Genomic DNA, 21758 nt, shown 5'->3' on the forward strand with positions numbered 1-21758 from the left:
GCAGGATCAGCCTAAAGCATCCAGGAATGGCCCATTTGAAATTCAGCCTGATGGAATGCCGCCCACAAGATGAGCTAAGAAAACAGCAGGAGTTGCAGTAAGTTACCATTCTCCTGGCTACAACAGCTGCTGGAGGCCAAGCGCAACAAAGGAGTGTTTCCAGATGGGAGAGCTTGGTGTCTGGCAAGCAACACCCAGGACAGGCTTGTCTTGAGGTGCGAAAATGCCTGAACAGCACATGCCAGTTACAGGCTCCTTTGCTCAAGCAAGTGCCTTGGCTCAGCTGTGTTCTGCTTGTGTTTCTCTGTGGGCAACTGGCCGGCTGGCCAGCACCTGTCGGTTGTTTTGCAGCTGCCACTGCCTTCCTTGGCACCGGGTGCTCCTGGAGCCCTGCCCAACTCTTCAAATTATTTGCATCTGGCTTTGGTATGACTGAAGAGAAGACCTCTTGCGATGTGTGGTGAGGGCAGGGCATGTTGCGGTGGGGTGTTACCCTTGTCAGCCGCCTTCCCCTATGGGCCTGGTCAGTGGCTTCCTGAAGGCCCAGGTTCCAGCCATCAGTGAGTTCATCAAGAGACCTGCAGGCAGAGTCAGACAAATCCTGCGGAACATTCTGGAATCTGATTGGATTCATTTGAATCTGATGAGTCTCCAGAGGTGAGCATAAATAAGCTTGCTCCCCCTGCAGATGGAGGAGGCAAATCTCAACCCTAGGCAGATGATAAACCACTAAGACTCCTACTCTCAGGCTGGCACTCCATGCCAGGATACACATTCAATGCCAGTAATATTTAGTGCAGGAAGCCACTCAAGGGAGAAAGAATCTGAGATGGAAATTGCCACCACCTGTTTGTTGCTGATGAAGGAGTCATCTGAGTGAGAGCTACTACTTCATCTTTGTCTACCCAGATCTTGGGCTAGTCACAGTTCTTGCAGAGCAGTTCTCTCTGAGCCCTCTCAGCCTCACTTACCTCTGTTGGAGGAAGAAGAAAGGGAAAGATTTTTGTGAGCTGCTTTAGAACTTTTGCGGGCAGTGAAAAGCAGGGTGCTAAAAACTAGCTCTTTTACAGGGGTAGTCAAACTGCGGCCTTCCAGATGTCTGGACTACCATTCCCAGGAGCCCCTGCCAGCGAATGCTGGCAGGGGCTCCTGGGAATTGTAGTTCACGGACATCTGGAGGGCCACAGTTTGACTACCCCTGCTCTTTTATCTCAGGCAAGCATGCCTGATCAGAATCGCCTCTCCTGATAAATAATTAGGGATGTGATAGATGTTTGTAAAGTTACGTATGCTGTGGAGAAAGTGGATAGAGAGAACTTTCCCCCCATAATATGAGAACTTGAAGCCACCAAATGAAGCTGAAGGGCAGTAGACATTTTTTCCTGCTGGTTTAAAAAATATTTTTAGAATTTTTGTATTTTTACAGTTATCTACCTTGAGTCTTAGTTATATTGAAGAAAGGCAGATTTTAACGTAGATTCAAGTGGGTAGTCATGCTGGTCTAAAGCAGCGCAACAAAATTTGAGTCCAGTGGCCATTAACACCAACAAAGATTTATTCAACATGTGAGCTTTCACCTTGAATAAGACTTTAAAGGTAAAGGTATCCCCTGTGCAAGCACTGGGTCATGTCTGACCCTTGGGGTGACACCCTCTAGCGTTTTCATGGCGGACTCAATACGGGGTGGCTTGCCAGTGCCTTCCAGACTTTAAACTTGTTTAAAAAGAAAAAAAATAAACAATAGAGGAATAGATTGATATGAGGAGATACTACTTCATACAACTTTAGGGATCTTAAAGCCTCACAGTGTGTGATAGCTGCTTTTTTAGGGGGGGTTTCAAAAAAGGGATTAGACAAGGAAATGGAAGATGGGTCCATCGCTGCCTGGCTCTGTGAAACCTCCATGAAGGTAGCATACCCTGACCAGCACTGTGATAAATGTTGGGTGCTACCTAAGACTCCATAGGATTTCCCCCTGCTGTCACAGCAGTCATTTGCTTGAGGCTGATCGACCCAACAACATCCGCTGGTCCCCCGACACTTCCCCCGTGACCTGAACCAATTTGATCTTCCTATGGGTACTTTTTAAAGTTTTTGTTTTTGTTAAAGTTGTTCAATTGAACCTGTTGTAATATTCTGTTAATCTTTGAACCACCATTGGAATTGTTGTTGATGTGTGATTGTGACAAATGTCCACGATGTTTCATGTAAACTGCCCTAAGCCGTATGGGAGCGTGGTATAGAAATCTAAGAAAATGAATGAATAAATAATACAATTTCCCATCTACTTCACTGCACTGTGCTTCCTTGTGGGAAATCTAAAAGCGGGGATACTATATGGCCCTGATTATTTTCAACCCAAACCAGGATTGATAACCGAAGTTAAACTTGAGTGGGTAGCTGTATTGGTCTGAAGCAGCAGGACAAATTTAGAGTCCAGTGGCACCTTTAAGACCAACAAAGTTTTATTCAAGGTAGGAGGTTTTTCGAAAGCTCATACCTTGAATAAAAATGTGTTGGTCTTAAAGGAGCCACTGGACTCCAAATTTGTTCTGAAGGTAAACTGACAGGCATGAGATGGTTCATTTTTCAAGTGAACAACTACAAAGTTTATTTCAGAAAACAATAAATAAAAACCACATGCACAATTGAGGTACATGTTGACGTTTAACTGGGAGATGTGGGAGGTTAGGTTTTACAAAGTACACGCCTCAGGAAAAAAACCCGCCTCAGGCAGGTTTATCACATATCAATACAACAGTCCTGCTGCAGCTGAGTTACACAACAAGCACAGCAGAACCCTGCTGGGCTGCTGTAAACTTCAGTTCACTCAGACAGGGGAACTTAACCAAAGGGCTCATATCTCCTCAAGACGGATAGCCATGTTAGTCTGCAGAAAAGAGCAAGAGTCCAGTAGCGGTTTAAAGTGCCACAAATTTTCTTAGTCTTTAAAGTGCCACTGGACTCTTGGTTGTATCTCCTCAGATCTTCAATTTATATTACAATTTACACCATTCACTCAAAACCCTTAAAACCTACGTTTTCCTAACTAACCACTTCCATCTTCCAACCTTAATTTTTCCCAGTTCACTTCCTTTTGTCTGACTTAGAGTGCTGCTGTGATTGGCTACTGTGTCTCTGGGGGACTTTTCTGTTCTCTCCTTTTCACAACCACATATATATATTTGGGGGGGGGGTTATATCCTGCATGTTGGCTACAGCATGCATGTGGGAGGATGCTGGACCCTTGTTCTGATCTAATAAGTGGCTCTTTTTATAATATGTTGCATGTCTCAGAGGACTTCTGAGGTATCGCTTAATGGTAAGAGTATTTGCATTGGTTACTTAAAAGTCCCAGTTTCAGTTCCTGGTATCTAAATATGCTGTGGAGTATACAAATGTGAAGCGGATGCCCTGAAAAAAAAAGTGGCGTGTGGTGTGGGGTGAAAGTGTTGTTCAAAGACAAATTAAAGAAAAAAACAGTTTTTAAAAAACCCCACTAGGTATGCCTACGTTGGAGCTTTCTGGGTCCTGACCAGGGTAGTATTATAATGGTAGTAAATCTGACTAGTTTAGATGCATAACAAACAAAAATCATTGATTAGCAGTGATGTGTGTGTTCTTTGTATGGGGACTATGTATCATATTGCCAAATCAGTCATCCTTCAAGCATCCTCACTATTTTTTCTATAAGATAATACCACTTAGAGCTGTTGAAAATTCCTTCCTCCCATTCTGCTGACAGTTCTCACTATTGTCCCTTTCCCTTCTCCATGCTCCTCCTTAGCAGCATCTGTTGTGTGGTTGACAGAAGAGAGACAGGGAGAAAAGCAGCCATTCAAAGTTTGCTTTGTGTCTCTGATCAATAAGTAAGATGAAGTCATGTGATTCTTTTGGACTTTGCATTCAGGCTCAGGTTTTGGCCTTTGCATCCAGGTTGACCTTTCGTGTAGTTAACACAGAGCAGAACCCTTTACGCCTTCGTGGTTAAGCTATAAGCAGGGAGAACTACACGGGAGCTTCTATTCGTTAAGAAGTTATGTTCTTCCTCCATTTTTTTAAAAATTCAGAGTAGCACTGAACAGTTCTGCACCATTCATTGGAATATATGGTAGATATACTTTCTGTTATCTTACCATGGCCCTATTCTGTGGTATTCAGGTCAGCTTATATATGTCTTGCTGGAACCAGTGGCACAGTATGCTTGGTTTGTCGTGTCTCTGAAAGTCTCATTCACATGTTCCCAGAATGTTTTCGATTTTTGAGACCAGCTGTTACTTAGCTCAGTAAAGTTGGCATTGCTGCTTAGTATTTACTGTGATGGATCCAACCCCTCTTTTCCCCACAGTATTCGTTTTGTTACAAAGCTGTTAAATTTCTCCAAGCATTTGATATTTTATACCTGTGATTCCTCCCTTTTGATAGTTGTTAAATTTGCACTGTTGTTGGGTGTCATTTGTCATGCAAATGCTGATGGATCATACAATGCCAGCGTCCTTCCCTCTGCTTGTGCCATTTAAGGTATTTAACATTTTGCTAATCAATGTAATGGTTTAGAATGAGGCAGAGTACTAAATGATGTACTATTAATGAAGCCCATCAAGTCTTAAGCAAACACCCAGGCTCAGCTCCTAACACTAGCAACAAAGCCATACCATTCCAGTGGACCTTTTCCCTTTGAGCTTACCTAGTTCTTTTGAAGGCCTGTGCATTCCAGTGATGGAGGGCCAAATAACAATACATCGATTATGCCTGCCCATCTGTTACATGTATCCTGGGTATTACACTAACACATTAATTATCTTGCTAAGCCTCGAGTTTTAAAAGTATGTAACAAAAGTAAACACATGAGGCTTCCTTAGAGATGGACTCTGATTCACCTGTCTTGGGTTAGGAGCCTCTGGTGGATAAGAAGCCCCACCTGGTGGTTCACTGAACCCCACATAGCAGCCCTTTCCTGCTGCTTTTTTGGAAGGATCTAGTGCTAGAAAGTAAGTGTCACTGCAGTCACCATTCTGGCCACAGCACTATGTTCCACTTGTTGCTTTGGGACAGTCTCAAAGGGCAGCATTGCATAGAGCTCATTGCAGTAATATAATCATGTTGTTACCAGGAAATTCACCAATGGCAATATCTTTCTTGCCTAGGAAAGCCATAACTAGGTCACCAGCCGAAGCAGTGAAAGGCACCAGTGGCTGCTGCTGCCACCCATTTATCCAACAGAAGGCCTGAATCCAACAGCACCCCTAATCTACAAACGTCCTCCTTTAATGTGTAGCCCCATCCAGGAGATATTCTACTTCTTGAGTCAGACCTCTCTCCCCAACCACCTCTGTAGCACCTCTGTTTTGTTGGGATTAAGTTTCAGCCATAAAAGGCTGATGATGACTGAGATTGAGAGACAGTGATTGACCCAAGAGGTAAAGGAAGAGAGGGTATTTTGACATTTTGTTGACTCACTGCCCCCTGTCAGTCTGAGGCTACCCTTCCATGGTACTGAGGCGAGCTTCAAAGCAAATGATCACAAGAGGTAAAAGGGGGCTACCTTGTCTGGCCCATGGAATAGCTCTGAAACATCATGGAACTCACAAAGGGAGAACCTGCATATTTCCTGAATGTTTGGTCTCAAAGATATTTTTTCACTGGGTTCAGGCCTTTCTAGGAATTGTCCTGAGAACAACTGGAAAACAACTGTCTAATTTTGACTACCATAGCATACTGCTCAGTTCGAAATATAATACATATAAAATTTAAGATCTTCAGAGCATCTGCTCTTTTGAAACTGATTGGCCAGTTGGGACAGGGTTTTCTCTATGATGAAACCTTGACCTTGGAATACCCTCCTTGTAGCTGTCTGTCTGCTTCCAATTCTGCTTCCAATTTGGCATGAAAAACATATCTCTATTCAGTCTTTTGTTTGATATTCCCTTCCTTCTTCCTGTGGCCTACCTTTTGTTTGTTATGATTTTCCTTGAAATTATTAAGATCTGTTTTCATTTGTTGTTGCTGATAGGTCTAGCGGCTTATTTCATGGTATGCTCTGTTTTTAAAAACCAAAGAATATTCTAGAATTTAGTAGCTCTTTAGTCTAGTGGTGTGTGAAGTTTGCTGCTTTGGGGGACTGCATAGATTTCTTTCAGAACACTGGACAAAAGGGTTGCAGCTTGTTTTAAGTATATCTGACATATTTTCCTTTCTTGCTGGGCAATCCTTTTTTTTATTTCTAAAACAAAAAGCAGGAAAGCAGGGGTTGGATGATGCAGTAGAGAACAGAGAAAACAGTATAATTAAAAATAATAATAAATGCCTCCTATGAAGTGAAGCAGAAAAAACTGCTTAACAAGAGAATAAGAGTTGATTTAAAAGATCACATCCTTCACAATATGGAAAAATCAAATCTTCACTCAGTGAGACAGTCTTTATTACAGCTTACATGCCATACTGGAATAGAACAAACCATATTATTTAAACATCAGAAACTGAGGGAGAACAATATGAAATGGGGTGAAATAAGAGTTTTCAATGTCACTAGATCACACTTTTTCAGCCTGTCGACCTTGGAGGAGCCGCTGAAATAATTTTTCAGACTTTGAGGAGCCCCGGAAGTGATGTCAACTGGCCGTATCTCCTGCCACACCCCCAGAAGTGACATCACTACCCGCATCTTTAGGTCTCCTTTTGCTCCCTCCCCCACCTTTACTATTGGTATGGTGGCTCTGCCTCATGTAGGCTGGAAAGAAAAGTAGGAGCTGAGAAGACAGCCCAACCCCCCACTATCCTATGCCACTTCCTGTGGTTCCCCTTCAGAACTTCCATGGACCCCTGGTTGGGACCACTGCACTAGATTTTTTTAAGTGGTCAATAGACTCCAGTAGCATTATTCTCATTTATTTGATAGATTTGACTCCAGTAGTACCTTAGAAACTAACAAGATTTTTAGAGTGTGAGCTTTTGAGAGTCAAGGCTCCCTTGATCAGATACTCCCTTGATCAGATACTTGTTGGTCTTTAAGGCAGGGTTAGTCAACCTGTGGTCCTCCAGATGTTCACGGACTACATTTCCCATGAGCCCCTGCCATGGGAATTGTAGTCCATGAACATCTGGAGGACCACAGGTTGACTACCCCTGCTCTAAGGTACTGTTGGACTTGAATCTAGTTGTTCTACTACAGACCAGAAAGGCTGCACTCTGAAACTACATTTAGTTACTGTAAATTACTTTATCTTGAGTTAGCACATTGCATAGTTTTTATTTAGTCTTATTACCACTAACACTAGAGATGTCCCAAAATATTTATGGTGCAGACAGTAAAAATGTGAGGCAGAATATCAAAATGGTGCCCTGCAAATGTAATTTGTGAAATAACTGACATTTTGCTGACCTTTCAGGGTAATACCAAAATCTCACCAGAGATAGATTGCCTCCTATCTGCCTTAGATCTGCAGTGAATTGATTCTTCCTCAAGGTGCAGAGCTTTAACGAACTTTTCTGCTCAAGGCTTTGCTAAGTTATCCTTCACTCAGCTTACCTGTGTCTCCATGGCTACTTAACCCATTTTCTGTACTGAGGGTTATGCCTCATCTGTGTTCGCAGCAGAATGAAGTAGCAAGAGCACAGAACTGGCTGTGCCTTCTCAGACTGCATTCACGGGAGTATATTTTTACATTTATAATTACGTACATTAATAATTCCTGATGAGTGAAAAGCTAGCATAGCAATGTATACTGATTAGAGTTTCAGACTAGGATCTTGGAGACCCAGGTTCAAATCCCCACTCTGCCACGGAAGCTTGCTGAGTGACCTTTGGGCCAGTCATACACTCTCTCAAGCTTAACCTATCTCACAATGTTCTTGCTGTAAGGATAAAGTAGAGGAGATAAGAATATCAGCTGCTTTGAATCCTCATTGTGGAGAAGGGAAGGGCGCAAATTAAATAAACAAAAAAGCAAATAGTTTCTCCATAGTGTGTAGAGATGCCAACTTCCAAGTGTCTCCTGAGGTTACAACTGATCTCAAGGTGACAGAGATCAGTTCACTTGGAGAAAATGGCTGCTTTGTAGGGTAGATTGTACCCCACAGAATTCCCCCCTCCCAAACCCCACCTTCCTCAGGCTGCATCCCCAAAATCTCCAGATAATTCCAAACTTGGAAGTGGCAATCCTCCTTCCCCATGAAGGGGTATCAGATAAATTATAAGCTAAGATGCTTGGCAGGAATTTTTAAGCCCTTTAATTGCTCCAGCCTCTTATCAGTGAAATCTCTGTCCCCCGGCCTGTCTCCTCTCTACATTGACAAAATATTCACTGGTGTCTCATATTATTGGAGTGTGAATCCCTAAACTGGCAAGGCCTTGAGTATACATCCCTGCTTGCCAGACACTGAGAGGATTGTAAAGAGGAATGTCTTTATTGCTTTCTCTCTCTTTCATGCTTCTTATTCCATTTTTGGTCTCAAACATGAGGTACCTGGTGAATATGATGTTCTATTAGGAGTACTCTTAGAAATGCTGTTTCGATCATTTCTGGTAGGTGGGGGGTGGTGTGTGTTTTGTCTGGATGACAGACAGCCTTACACTGAATTTCTAATTTTTGGCAAGGTTTTCTTTTGTGTCTGTACTTTCCACGTTACAACATTTTTTTTAAATAGCCTTTGTGGTGAAAACTGCTACACTAAGAATAGTTTTTTTATTGTTTTGTTTAAATGGCTGACTTTACGGGTATACCTCTGCCTATTGTCTTCCTCAAGTCTTACTCAGTTTGTTCCGCTGATACAAATGGAGTTGAACTAATTTATTTGGAGCATTTTAGCCATGAGTATTTTATTCGCTGACTGACCCAATAAGCCAGATCTCTTATTAGTTTTATGGGATTCCCTTTTTATTGATGTCCTGTCACGGAACACATTGAGTAAAATCCGGTTTTATGTTTTGGCTCCTTCCGGATGATAAACATTCTCTGTTGCATCAGCCTTAACTGTTCCCAGTGGCATTTCTTTTTACGATGCACTAAAACAGATTGAGAGCTCTCTATCGCTCCAAATTAGGTGAATGCTGTTTGAACTTACTCTTGTTAACAAAACAAAATGTAAAATCTACAAATTTAATAAAACCAAAAGTCAAAGAAAAGATGGCTTTGGATGGCTCTTATTTTATTGGGTAATGTTTGCCTAATTTGACATAACCAACCTCAACATTCAAATTTACATTATTATCTTCATTGTTAAAGGGGATAATAGAAAGAAGAGGTCTTGGTAATACAGCAATTTCTTTTTGCATATATGGAGTGGCAGGTTCAACATTAGCACATCCAGTGAAAAGTGGCAAAGATTTTTCGGTGGTGGCCCCATCCATATGAAATGGGTTGCCACCCCTCAATCGTAAGAAATACAATAATGATAATGGAAACTCAGTGACTTATGGCAGGGGTAGTCAGCCTGTGGTCCTCCAGATGTTCACAGCAGGGGTAGTCAACCTGTGGTCCTCCAGATGTTCATGGACTACAATTCACACGAGCCCCTGCTGGCAGGGGCTCATGGGAATTGTAGTCCAGGAACATCTGGAGGACCACAGGTTGACTACCCCTGACTTATGGGACTTGGCTCATTTCAATCTAGCCAAAAGCTAGATGACAAATTGTTCTTCTAAACCAGGGATAGTCAAACTGCGGCAGGGGCTTCTGGGAATTGTAGTCCATGGACATCTGGAGGGCCGCAGTTTGACTACCCCTGTTCTAAACCACTTCTTGCATCGTAGCAATTTTCCAGTCTTTGTTGGGAAGAAGCTACATCATCTCCTTATCAAATGGGACTTAGTTACAGATTTTGTTACATTGGTTTCAATGGAATGTCGTTATGATTGTTGTCATGTGATGCCCATGGTGTTTAGGAATGGTACTACCTGTAGAGGGGCGGGATAAGAGTCTAAGAAATAAATAAATAAATGCTATTCAAAAGGTAAGTGGAAGCTATTGGTTTGCAGTAATGTCTCTTAAAGAATTGCCCTGCCCCAAGGGATTCTCTAGCCCAGCACCCTTTTGGCAGTAGTGAACAGCAAAATGCTCTTGGAAAGCCATCCAACAGAGCTGAAAGGCAACAGTTCTCCTCCTCTGTGTTTGCTTTCATTTGTGTGTAACTGCAAATAGACTTCATTTGTCCCATTAGTTGTCTCCTCATAAACTTAGCCGTAGATGAAACTAGTTATTTCCATTAAGCTAGGCTCCAATGTGACAGTAGCATGGGCTGAAAACAGCAAATAAATACCATGTTGGAACTGGTGATTCTCAATGTGCATGTATAGCGGGGGCCTGGAGTTTGCATTTTAATCATGCAATTCCCGGAGTTAAAATAAATGCTGCTTGTCAAATGCATTGTGGTATTTTAAGCTGAACAGAGACAGGATACAGCTTGTCTGTTCTGAGTACCGCTAGTTACCGAATGTTTTGGTATTTATAACTTTGCCATCTGTTGTAAGGTGGATTCTGTGGGCTGGGAAGCTGATTGGGTTTCCCTGATGGATATTCCTTCTAAATTCTCAATGTGCAAGTGAGGGAAACTGCAAATACATGGACTTTGGAGAGGAGAGGAAGATAGACAAATGGCCTGTACTTTATGTCATACAGCACTCTCCCAAAAATGGAGCAGGTCCTCAGACAAGTCAGATGCCCAATAATGGAACTGATCCCAGAGTATATATTTTGCTTTGTGCAGAACTAGCTCATATTTTTTGCCACACAGTCCTCAACTGAATTACTGTTTGCATGGTAGGGCACCTTAGCTTTTCATCAAAAAATCTGCCTGTTAATGAGGTTTTTATATTCCTAGACCTCTCAAACACACACACACACACACACACATGTACAGCCATGGCTTTGAGTGAATGTAATGGGTAGAATGTCATCATCTGTGCAGTATCAGTCTAAAAACCTTTGGGCCGGTATTGGCCAATTTCTTAAAGTCCTAATATTTCTGACCTGTGTAGCCTAGGCTAACCTGATCTTGTCAGATTTCATGAATCTAAGCAAGATCATCCCAGTTATTATTTGGATGGGAGACCATCAAGGAAGGATTGCTATACAGTGGCAGGCAATAATGTTTATGTTTTGAAGCTAAAATTTCCCTAATTATTTAATAGGGAAGGGGATGAGGAGTAGCCACACGTCTATAGAAGTTGTCTGTTGACATTCATCAGTGGTGATTCTTAAAGCACATTTTTTAAATACTCAAATTTATTGAATTTGGAAAGAGGCCATAGCTCAGTGATAGAGTGCATACTTGGCATGCAGAAAGTAAACAAAATTAAGTATGTGTTATCATCAGTTAAAAATGAAAAGCTCTCTGAGATCCTGGAAACTTGCTGTCAGTCAGAATAAGCAAATTTAGAGTCCAGTGGCACCTTTAAGACCAACAATGCTTCATTCAAGGTATGAGCTTTCATGTGCATGCAAAAACTCATACCTTGAATAAAAATTTGGTTGGTCTTAAAGGTGTCACTAGACTCTAAATTTGTTCTGCTGCTTCAGACCAACACGGCTACCCACCTGAATCAGTCAGAATAAACAGCATTAGTTAAATGGAGCATTGGCAGTTTCATATGAATGACGTTTGGGATTTGATAATTTCTGCGGGCCATACATAGGGTTGCCCACTGTTTGGCAGAATGTCCTTTTAACAGAAACTTAATGGGAAGTTAGTTACCTGGTGATATTGTTATATCCATGCCATGAAAAGCGTCAGCTGTCCATTTCCACACGTTAAGCCCCTTTAAAGGGACTGACCATTGATTACTTACTGAGAAGGGTCTTTCTCTTCTTAGGAGGACATCTTAGATGGGTGTGAGTGTAAAACTAGGAAAGACTGTCTCTACTTTGGTAAGGCAATTGCAGTATTATAAAGAAGGAAGCAATATGAAAGGAGAAAAAATGTTGTTTTGAACATTAGAAAGAGGACAAAATTGTTGAAGCTTTGCTTTATTTGTAGACACCTGTATTAAATGTGCTGTTGTATCTCACTGAGTCACTTCACACTTTATGTAGCAATTGTGTTAGCCACATGTAGGTTTGTTTTCCCACAGCAAATATATTGTGAAATTGACAGCCATGTCTGTTTAAAGTGCATGCGGGTGTGTGTCAGGTCTTGATTGGCGTGTAGCTTCTTGATTCATGTGCATGGTTGTTTTTAACCGCATGGGTGGCTTTAAATTGTTGCACACCACCCTGAAACAGCTGTGCCGATAGGGGCGGTTCTATAAATACAATAAATGCAAATCAAATACAATAATATGACATCTTTATTGCAAGAAATACTGTAGGTGTGTCATAGTTGCAGACACCCAGCAGGCAGACACGGGTAACTACTAGCCATCAGAGTTGGTCAAGATAGCATTCCAAAGTCCAGATACCAATGAGACCTAACTCACAGCTTCATGTTCGAGGGGAAATCCAAGGGCAGGGTCCTAGAGCACAAGCCAGTCAGAGATGAGAGAATCAGTTCAAGATTCTATCTGGAAGGTTAGTAACCAACAGACACTATTGCTTCCACACAGCCCCTCCCTTGCTGGCTACTTCTAAACACTAAGCACCTGCCAGCCACCTCAGCCCTGCTCCTGCAAACACTTATCATTGATATGAAGCCAGTGCTGTGATGCCAACCTGGCACTGCGCCCTTCTGTCTTGCACTTTATTATTATTTATTTGATTTTGACACTGCCACTCCCTTAACTGGCTCATGGTGGTTAACAAAATAGAAACATCCAATTTTAAATACCCATTAAACAATTAAAACAGTTTACAAAATATAGCAGATATAACAAATGTACCAAATGGCGGCAACCTAATATGACCATCCCCCCTATTCCGGACATCGGTCAGTGTAGATGAATCGTAACTGAAAGCATAACATAAGATAGAATAAACCTGGCTAGAGGATGAGATTAGGCCCCTCAACAGTCTAGCACTGCAATTCAGTAGGGCCTTAGGAGGGCCCTCCTTATCTTCCTCTTATGCTGTCTCTGAGGCTTTGGTGATAGGGGAAGTGAACTAGCTGGCAGATGACTCTGCAGCTCGAGGCTGGTACTTGACAATGGATTTGTGTCCACCTCCTCAGAAACCATCTCCTCCTGCAGTGTCTCTTTCACTGGCTGTGGCTCTGGGTCGGGTGTGCTGACTACCTCTTCCTCAGAAGAGTCACTTCACTCTGCCAGAACTGGCTGACCCACAACAAGGTGTGACTTGTGAAGTAGCTCTGAACATTCCTAGAAACTATGAGACTGGAGGATCTGAACTGAGTGTCTTGAATTCTTCTCTGAAGAGCTGAACAGTGAACACAGGCCCAATGATATGTTGTCCAAATAATAGCTATCATTCCCTCTTATAGTAAATTGGCTGTACTGTGTGTGAGTAAGGAAAAGCAACAAAAGTTAGTGATTTACAGACATATATAGGAGATTCTCCAGGATTGCAGAAAAATATGACTTTGCACACTAAAGAAAAAGAGATGGGTTTTTTAGTCCGCACTTTTCACTACCGAAAGGAGTTCCAAACTGGCCCACAAGCACCTCATCCTTCCTTTTCCCTACCACAGACACCCTGTGAAGTAGAGAGCTGAGAGAGCTCTAACAGAACTGCTCTGTGAAGATAGCTCTAAGAAAACTGTAACTAGTCCAAGGAAACGCAGCTGCTTGCACGTGGAATAGAGGGGAATCAAACCCAGTTCTTCAGATTATAGCCTGTCTCCCTTAAGCACTATACCACACCGGCTAACCAAGAGAAAAGAAGAAAATACTAAAAGACCTCATAGGGACTTAATATAAGCTCTGGGACATAAAAACATAAGAAGAGCCCTCCTTGATCAGACCAGTGATCCATTTATCCAGCTCCCTGTTTCACACAGCAGCCAACCAATCACTTTGGAGAGCCAGGACCCCCACCCCACCCCGCCCCCAAACACAATTCTAATAGCTGGCTTATTTTGAACAGCATTACATGAGCAGCACTTAATTGGAACCAGAGATCACAAGGGCCTAGTCTTGGAAGCTGTTCTGAATCTTAAAAGACCATCTAGTGTAACCTTCTGCCCCACAGTCAGGACTATTGATCTATGCACCTTTTTTCCTGCCAAAAAAGCCAACTGTTCACTCCAAACCATCTGTGAGCCTGGCACATCGAAGAGGTTGGTTCTGATTCACATTGGGACAAAAACAAAATCCAAAATTGCACATATACCAATGGGATCTGAACTGGTGGTGACTGACCAGGAAAGAGATCTTGGGGGGCTACTGGAAAGCTCAATGGCAACGTCAGTTCACTTTGTGTCATAAGTACATAAGAAGAGCCCTGCTGGGTCAGACTAATGGTCCATTCTAGATCAATGGCCCATCTAGTCCTGCATCCTGCCTCACACTATAGCCAGCCAGTTTCTCTGGACAGCCAACAATGGGACATAGAAGCCAAAGCCTTCCCCTGATGTTGCCTTCTGGGTCTGGGATTCAGAGGCTTAGTGCCACTGAAAGTGGAGGTTCCCCTCAGTCACCATGGCTAGTAGCCATTGACAGACTTGTCCTCCATGAATCTATCTTAACCCTTCTGGAAACTGTTTATTCCTGCTGCCATCACTAAATCCCCTGGCAGTGAATTCCACATCTTAACCACTCAACAGTATACAGTGGAATTTCAGTAGAGAGAAAAGTCTGTGCTAGAAGTTCCTAGGAAAGGGATAGTAAACAAAATTTCTAGCATTGTAAAGCCACTTGTGTAGGTGAGCAGTGTGGCTGCTTTTGGAATGCAGGCTACAGTCACCCCCATGAATGGAAGATCTTCCCTGTGAGAAAAGGTAAAGAATTCTCAATTGAGAAAAAAAGGTTTAAGGAAGGACATGATGAAGGCTTATAACATTGTGCGTGGTCTGGAGAAAGTAGCTAGATTGAAGTTTCTCCCTCTCTTGTAATTCTAGAATTTGGGAGACACCCAGAGAAAGGACCTAACTAGTTGTGACAGTGTGTGACCCGTGGACTCTGCCGTCGTTTTAAATCCCAATGAGACAATTAAAAAAATACTGTGAAGGCCTGACCCTAGTTGTGTGCCCAGCTTGACAGTACAAGGTGCTCTTGTCCACCTTCCCACGTCTTTTAAGTGCTGCACCCAAAAGGCTTGGCGGGCAGGGAGAAGAGCACCTCATCCCACTGTGCTGTGAGACTGATCAGGATCAGGCCCTTGAGGCATTTTAAAATCATCTTAATTAGGGTTTTAAATGGCAGCTGCATCCACAGGTTGGTCCCACTGGATGCTGTCATGTACACTTGGTCCCTTTGATGGGCAGCACGCTGACAGTAGAAAAAGATAAAGTAATTCTTCACAGAAGAACAATTGACTTATGGAACTCTGTGCCACAGGAGATAGTGGTGGGCCGATTGCTCTAAAAATGGGTTACATAAGTTCATAAAAAGTGAGTCTGTCAATGGTCATTGTCCATTGTGGCTAAGTGGAGCCTCCCTTTAGAAACAGCATATCTCTGAATACCAGTTGCTAGTGGGCGAGGTTTGGCTGCTGTACCTAGGTTATAGGCTTTCCAGGAGCATTTGTTTGACCACCGAGCAAACAAAATGCTAGGCTAGATAGACCTTTGGTTTTGAACAGGTTCAGAGAACAGTTTTCTCTTAATAAAATAACCACAGTTAGCCCCGGGTATAACCTGCTTTTGACTGAGAGCTGGGTTTCTAGGTCAGCTGTTGTGGCACTGAAACAGGTTTCAGCCCCTGTGTCTATTTTCTTTTTAAATGTAATAACATTTAAAGGAGAAAAGTGGAATATACATTACTAAATATATATATATATATATATAGAATATATTATAGATTGTGCATGCCTTGGTGAATGCATTGTGAATGATAAAAGGGCAGGGGGGGGGGGAAACTGTGTATAAAGGTGTTGTATTTCCAGGAAGCAAAGGATGCATGGGTGTATTCAGTAATTTCCATGACGTTTTGGTTAAGTCCTACATAATGCAGTCCTTGTCTTTTTGGGAAATGTACTTTGATGCACACTTTCCAATTGCTCTCTGGAGGTGTGCACCTATAATGCTGCTTTTGTCTCTCTCTTTCTCCCCCCCCCCCCAGCAGCTGGTTCCCACTTCTTGATCCTGAATAGCATGCCACCTAACAAAGAGGAGATTGAAAGTGGCTTTTGGGTATTTTAAACAAGCGAAGGAGAGGGGAGAGAGAGAGGGAGAAGAGGAAGCTCGAGTGAATTGCATTGCTGCTTCCCACGCTTGTTTAAAAGGTCCAGCTCTGAGCCCATGTACCCCACCCCCCTCTCAGACACATGTGCTCCAGATGCAGAGTCAGATTCTGAAGTGGAGGCATTCTTGCAGTACAAGCCAGCTGCAGCAACAGGAGTGTTGGTGCTTTCTTTCTAGAGAAAGGAGGGTGAATCTCTGTGATGGCACCTGGCCTTAAAAGAGAAACATCAATGAGCAATGGATGGATTGATTTGTTTTATTCTCTGCTATGTCTTTTAGCTCAGGCTTAATGTTGGTCCAATTCCTCTTTCCCTCTCTTAACTCTATACTAATAGTGCAATCCTGAGTGGCACCCTTCTGAGTCCGTTAAAGTCAATGGGTGTGACTTTAGAAGGGTATGTTTAGGATTTACTGTAAAACTCCCAAGTGAAGCAACTTAAGCATGTTTAGGTGGCAGCAGAAAAGGGAAAGGCTGAGAAGTTTGGAAAAAACGTTGCATTTACAGTGATTCATTTATATTGTGCTTTTCTCCTCAGTAGGTGCCCAAAGCAGGACGATGCATTGTTCAGACTGATCTGCACCCTTTCCTAGCCGATCCTTTACTTTGGGAGGCTGGGCAGTAAATTGCTCTAAAAATGGATCTCTGGTTTCCCTGCTGTCTGAATGAAAAATGACAAGCGGAAACTTTAACTTTCCAACCTGTGCCCATGCATGCTTGCACAGTGTTCTGACATCAATCTGTGGCCTAGTGGACTATGGCAATGGTGTGCAGATGCTGCATCTGTAGGGATCAACCTGGGGAAGGAGCTTTTTAAATATGACTGTACTTAACAACATATCTTTGTCTTTGCTGGTTTTCTGAAGCCAAGCAGAGGCAGTCTTGTTTTGGAGGCTCAGTTTAGGATCTGTGCTCTGAACAAGAATTAATTTCCAGCTTGTTGTAATAATAACTCACCCTTTTTCGAAGGCTCAGGGTGGGCTTGGGTGGTTTATATTTATTTAAAGAAAAAAAATAGAATTACTATGCTAAAATCATAATTTGACTATATACCAGATTGGATTAAAATCATTTTGTTCCTGAAATCACCAAATTTTGATTAATCTGATCATGTTCCTTGTGTCCTTGATTTTTATTTGTTATGCATTTTGTTGTTTGATGCTGATTTTGTCATTCTTCCACCCTGGCTATATTTTCCTGAAACATCCAGGAGATTTTTGTTGTTGTTGAAAGGCCAGGGATATAAAAGTCTTTTAAAAATAAATGTAACCTTCTTAGCATTAAACGAGTCAGTTTAGTAATCACAGTGTTGTGGATGATCCATTCAAAATGTGAACTTACATTAAACAAACAACTTTAAAAGTAGGAAAAATAAGGAGTATGGAACAGGGAATCTTGAAACAAAACAGGGTTAATAAAATGTATTGAGTACTTCTAAAATCAGGGTAAAAAAGAGAAGTAACTCTTTTAGTCATGAATTTCAGGAAGAGACAGTCTGGTAGTGGTTAAGAGCATCATACATGGCAGAAGTAGTGATGCATACCTGGGTTTGCATCACTACTTCTGCCATGAAAGCTAGCTGGATGACCTTGGGCCAGTCACACTTTCTCAACCTAATCTACCTCACAGCGTTATTGTGAGCAGTGGTCCCCAACCTTTTTATCACCGGAGACTGGTCAACGCTTGACAATTTTACTGAGTCTTTTGCTGAGGGACATCACCGCCACCTGAGTCCCTGCTCCACTTGCTTTTCTGCTGGCGCCCCTGACTTCCTACCACCTGCTGGGGAGCGCTGTCAGCAGCAGCTGTGCAGTGCCAGGCTGAGGGGGAGCCCCAGCCATGGCGGCCGCCGGAGAGCACCAAAGGTGAGCAGGCAGCAGAGTGGCAGGGCAGCCCCCGAGGCAGCAGCTGGGGAAGGAGGACAAGGAGGAGCCGCAGCCCGGTATCAACTGATCCATGGACCGATCCCGGTCCCTGGACTGGAGGTTGTGAGGATAAAGTGGAGGATAATGAGGAGAGCTGCTTTTGGCCTTCATGGGGAGAAAGGCAGGGTACAAATAAACTGCAGAAAGCAAAGTCTTAGTGAAGTTTTCCTTCTTACACTCACAAATAGCAGAAGCTCCACAAACACTGTCAAAGGCCCACACCAGAAGGTGGCCACTACATCACACCAGCATGGTGTTGTGGTTAAAAGTAGTGGACTGATCAGGAGAACTGGGTTGGATTCTCCACTCCTCAACATGAAGCCTGTTGGGTGACCTTGGGCCAGTTCTGTTCGCTCAACCCCACCTGCCGCACAGGTTCATATTGCAGGGAGAAGGAGGGAATGTTATTATAATTTGCCTTGCGAATCCTTGGGATAGAGAAGAGCCAGATATAAAAACCTTTCTAGGCAAGGCTGAGTGAGTGATTGGCTCATGGCAGAGTGAATTTTCAAATGTGGCTGTCCCAGATTCTGGTCTGATATTCTTTTAAGTGCTGCATAATGCTGGCTCAAATGTTGTCATGGCCATTAACTCACAAGGCTATGTTGTCATGGCCATAAACCCAACAGGTAAGCTATTGGGTCTTCATTATAGGATCATTATTAAAATTATACTTGTAATGCATGCAAGGCAATTAGAAGAAGAGTTGGTTCTTATATGCTGTTTTTCTCTACCCAAAGGATTCTCAAAGTGGCATACAGTTGCCTTCCCCTTTCCTTTCTTCACAACAGACACCCTGTGAGGTAGAAGAAGAGGAGTCTCAAGGCTACTTACAATCCCCTTCCCTTTTCACTCCCCACAAAAGACACCCTGAGGTGGGTGAGTCTGAGAGAGCCCTGGTATTACTGCTCTGTCAAAAGAGCTCTATCAGTGTTGTGACAAGCCCAATGTGACCCAGCTGGCTACATGTCAGGGAGCGGGGAATCAAACCCAGCTTGCCAAATTAGAAGCCACCATTCTTAACCACTAGACTACTAGACTACGCTGGCTCGCTCATGAACACCATATAATAATAATTATAATAATGACTCCAATGTGGGCGGAAAAATGGGAAGAGCAAAAGCTAATTTCTCTCTTTCCCTGTGAGTGAGGGGAAAACATTTGTTACATATAGTCCGCCTTTCTCTCCTGGACTGAAGACTTGATTATACAGTGAGTCAGTACATTCAGCAAAATAGGAAATTCACTAATGTTTTAGGATTTTATTGACTGATTGATCCAATTTGTATACTGCCCTCCCGTGCAGGCTCAGGGTGATGTACAATAAAAAAATTAGACTATTCTTTTTGTTTTAAATAAGCCAGTCTATATTCTAGGCGCTTGATATAATTTAAATAAATCCATAAATCTAAATATAACCTATTTAGTATAAGGGAATTTTGTTTCAAGCGAGAAAGCTAGTCTGGGTGTGTGTGTGTGTGTGAGAGAGAGAGAGAGAGAGAGAGTGAGAGCGAGCGAGCACCGGCACTCTCCGCCTCCCGCCACTCCCTCTCGGAGTTTCTTGTCCTCTCTGATGCTCTCGGCATTCTCCGCTAGCCTTCGTCTTTTCCCGCACAGCCTCGTTCTTTTCCGCTCAGCCTTCGGTCACTCCCTTTGCCTCCTGTCGGAAATGCCCGAAGATGCCTTGAAGGAACCGGCGACTGGCGAGGTGAGGCAAAAAAAGACTTGCGGGTTGGATGGCTCGGTCTGTGGAACGCACCATATGCGGCTAAGTCAGAGGGGGGGACGAGCGAGGGTTTCGACGGAGGAGAATGAAAAAAAGAAGCCGACAGCCTTCCTCTTTCTCCCCCCCCCTGCTTTTGGCTAATGGTAGCTGCCTACGGATACCGGGAGTGACTGAGTAGCATTACGGCCCGTCAGGCGGGAGGGTTAAACTCGGAAGGTAAGGGGGCTGACGGCTATACCATGTGCGGAGAAACAGAGGGTGTGTGTTGGTGTGCTGTGCGTGTGCAAGTGTGCTTTACTTGAGTGGTGGCTTTAAAGGGGAGGGGGCACTCCTCCCCTCTCCAGCCCTGCGGAATGGTAGAGTCGGGGGAGGCAGTTCTCCCACCGAAAGCTCGCTGCGGAGATGGCAGGAGCAACCTGGGGAGAAGCTGGACTGAGTTGGTGGCGGAGGAGCTAGAGCAAGACTCTAGGTGGGGGCATGGAAGATCCTTACCTGTGCGATTAACACAAGCACTCTCCTCCCCTCCCCCTTCTCCCAGGACTGGCTGAGAAGAGAAGCACCCCATGGATGGAGCCCTCATGCCTTGCAAAAACAAATGCAGGGTTAGTGTGGTGTTTACCCAGAGCCGTGAGGGGCCTTGTGCATTGAGATGTACACGGATAAATTGAAGAGGGGAGAGAGATTTGCGCAAATGCAGTTCTTAAAATTTGGTTGTTATTGGGAATAAGGAGGCCAAAGGCCACACAGAAAGGGTTGGTTTTAAGGAGGTAATTGAAGGGGGAGGGGTGGCATCAGCCTAGCTGTCCTGTGAGGGTATTTAATGTATCAGAGGCAGCAAAGCTATCTTGTCATAGCTTTTGGATTGGACTGCACATACATTAATTAGGAATCCTTACAACCCTGTAAGGTAGGTCAGTTTCACCCCCATTTTGCTGAAGAGGGTCAGTGGCTGAGAGAAAACAGCTGGTGAATTCATGACAGAGGCAACACCTGAACTACGGACTTTCCAGGTCACACCTCATGCTTTTAAAAGAAGACAGTGACACACTTTTCACTACCTGAAGGAATCTCAAAGCTCTATACACAGCAGACGCCCTGTGAGATAGGTGGGGCTGAGAGAGCTCTGACAGAACTGCTCTAACAGGACTGTGACTGGCCCAAGGTTACCCAGCTGGAGTGGGGAATTAAAACCTGGCTCTCAGGTTAGTCTGCTTCTCTTTCATGCTGTCTCTCTTAAGGCATTTTGCTGCTGTGTTACATTGGCACACACTGTTTTTATTTCTTTTTTCCTCCACGGACCTCTAATTAGCATTTCTCAATCTCTGCCTAGTTCCTCTTTGCCCCTCATAACAAAACTGTGAGGTAGGAATTGCTGAGGGAGTTATTAGTGAAGGTCACCGAGTATGTTTCATTGCTGTATAGGGATTTGATCCCAGGTCTTACAGCTGTTACTACATTAGATTGGCTGTAGCGGGGAAAATTGTTTTTGATTTGTAGCCTCGACTATTTATGGACTCACTAGTTTTTTCCCCCCTCCTACCTCTCAGCCAAAGCTTGTATTTCGTTGAAGTCTGAAATATGACAGGCAATAAGTGAAGTACCATTCCATTGTTGTGCATATTGTGATGCAGAAAGAGCTATGCACCTTGCTATGGCACATGAAGTTGCCTTTTATTGGGCGAGGCTGGCATGCGTTTTATTTCTATCCTGCCCTTTTCTTGTTAATCTAACACGTCTTCTAACCACTGGATCCAAGCAATAGAACAGTAATACCAATTTTATCTGAGCCGACATGCAGCAGGGCTCTCCCAAACTGAAATCAGGTCTTTCCCAGCTCTGGAAACTGTGATTATTTTTTATGTTGGTGACTGAACCTAGGACC

General features: G+C 43.3%; 1 protein-coding gene across 8 annotated transcripts in view; it reads left to right on the forward strand.

Annotated features, from left to right (window-relative positions):
* Nucleotides 1-21758, forward strand: part of EXTL3 (exostosin like glycosyltransferase 3) — a 183081-nt gene that overhangs the window by 13915 nt on the left and 147408 nt on the right. For 2 of the 8 annotated variants that reach the window (XM_077331813.1, XM_077331830.1), the window contains exon 1: nt 19932-20092. The exons of 2 other annotated variants lie outside the window; for them this stretch is intronic. The gene's annotated coding sequence lies outside the window, so the exon portion shown is untranslated. Of the gene's footprint in view, nt 1-19710; nt 19859-19931; nt 20093-20236; nt 20346-20656; nt 21079-21758 lie in introns of those variants that run through there. 4 more of the 8 variants (XM_077331840.1, XM_077331821.1, XM_077331860.1 and 1 more) reach the window with 4 other exon arrangements.

This window comes from Paroedura picta, chromosome 1 (genome assembly GCF_049243985.1).
Source record: "Paroedura picta isolate Pp20150507F chromosome 1, Ppicta_v3.0, whole genome shotgun sequence".
Classification (NCBI taxonomy): domain Eukaryota; kingdom Metazoa; phylum Chordata; class Lepidosauria; order Squamata; family Gekkonidae; genus Paroedura; species Paroedura picta.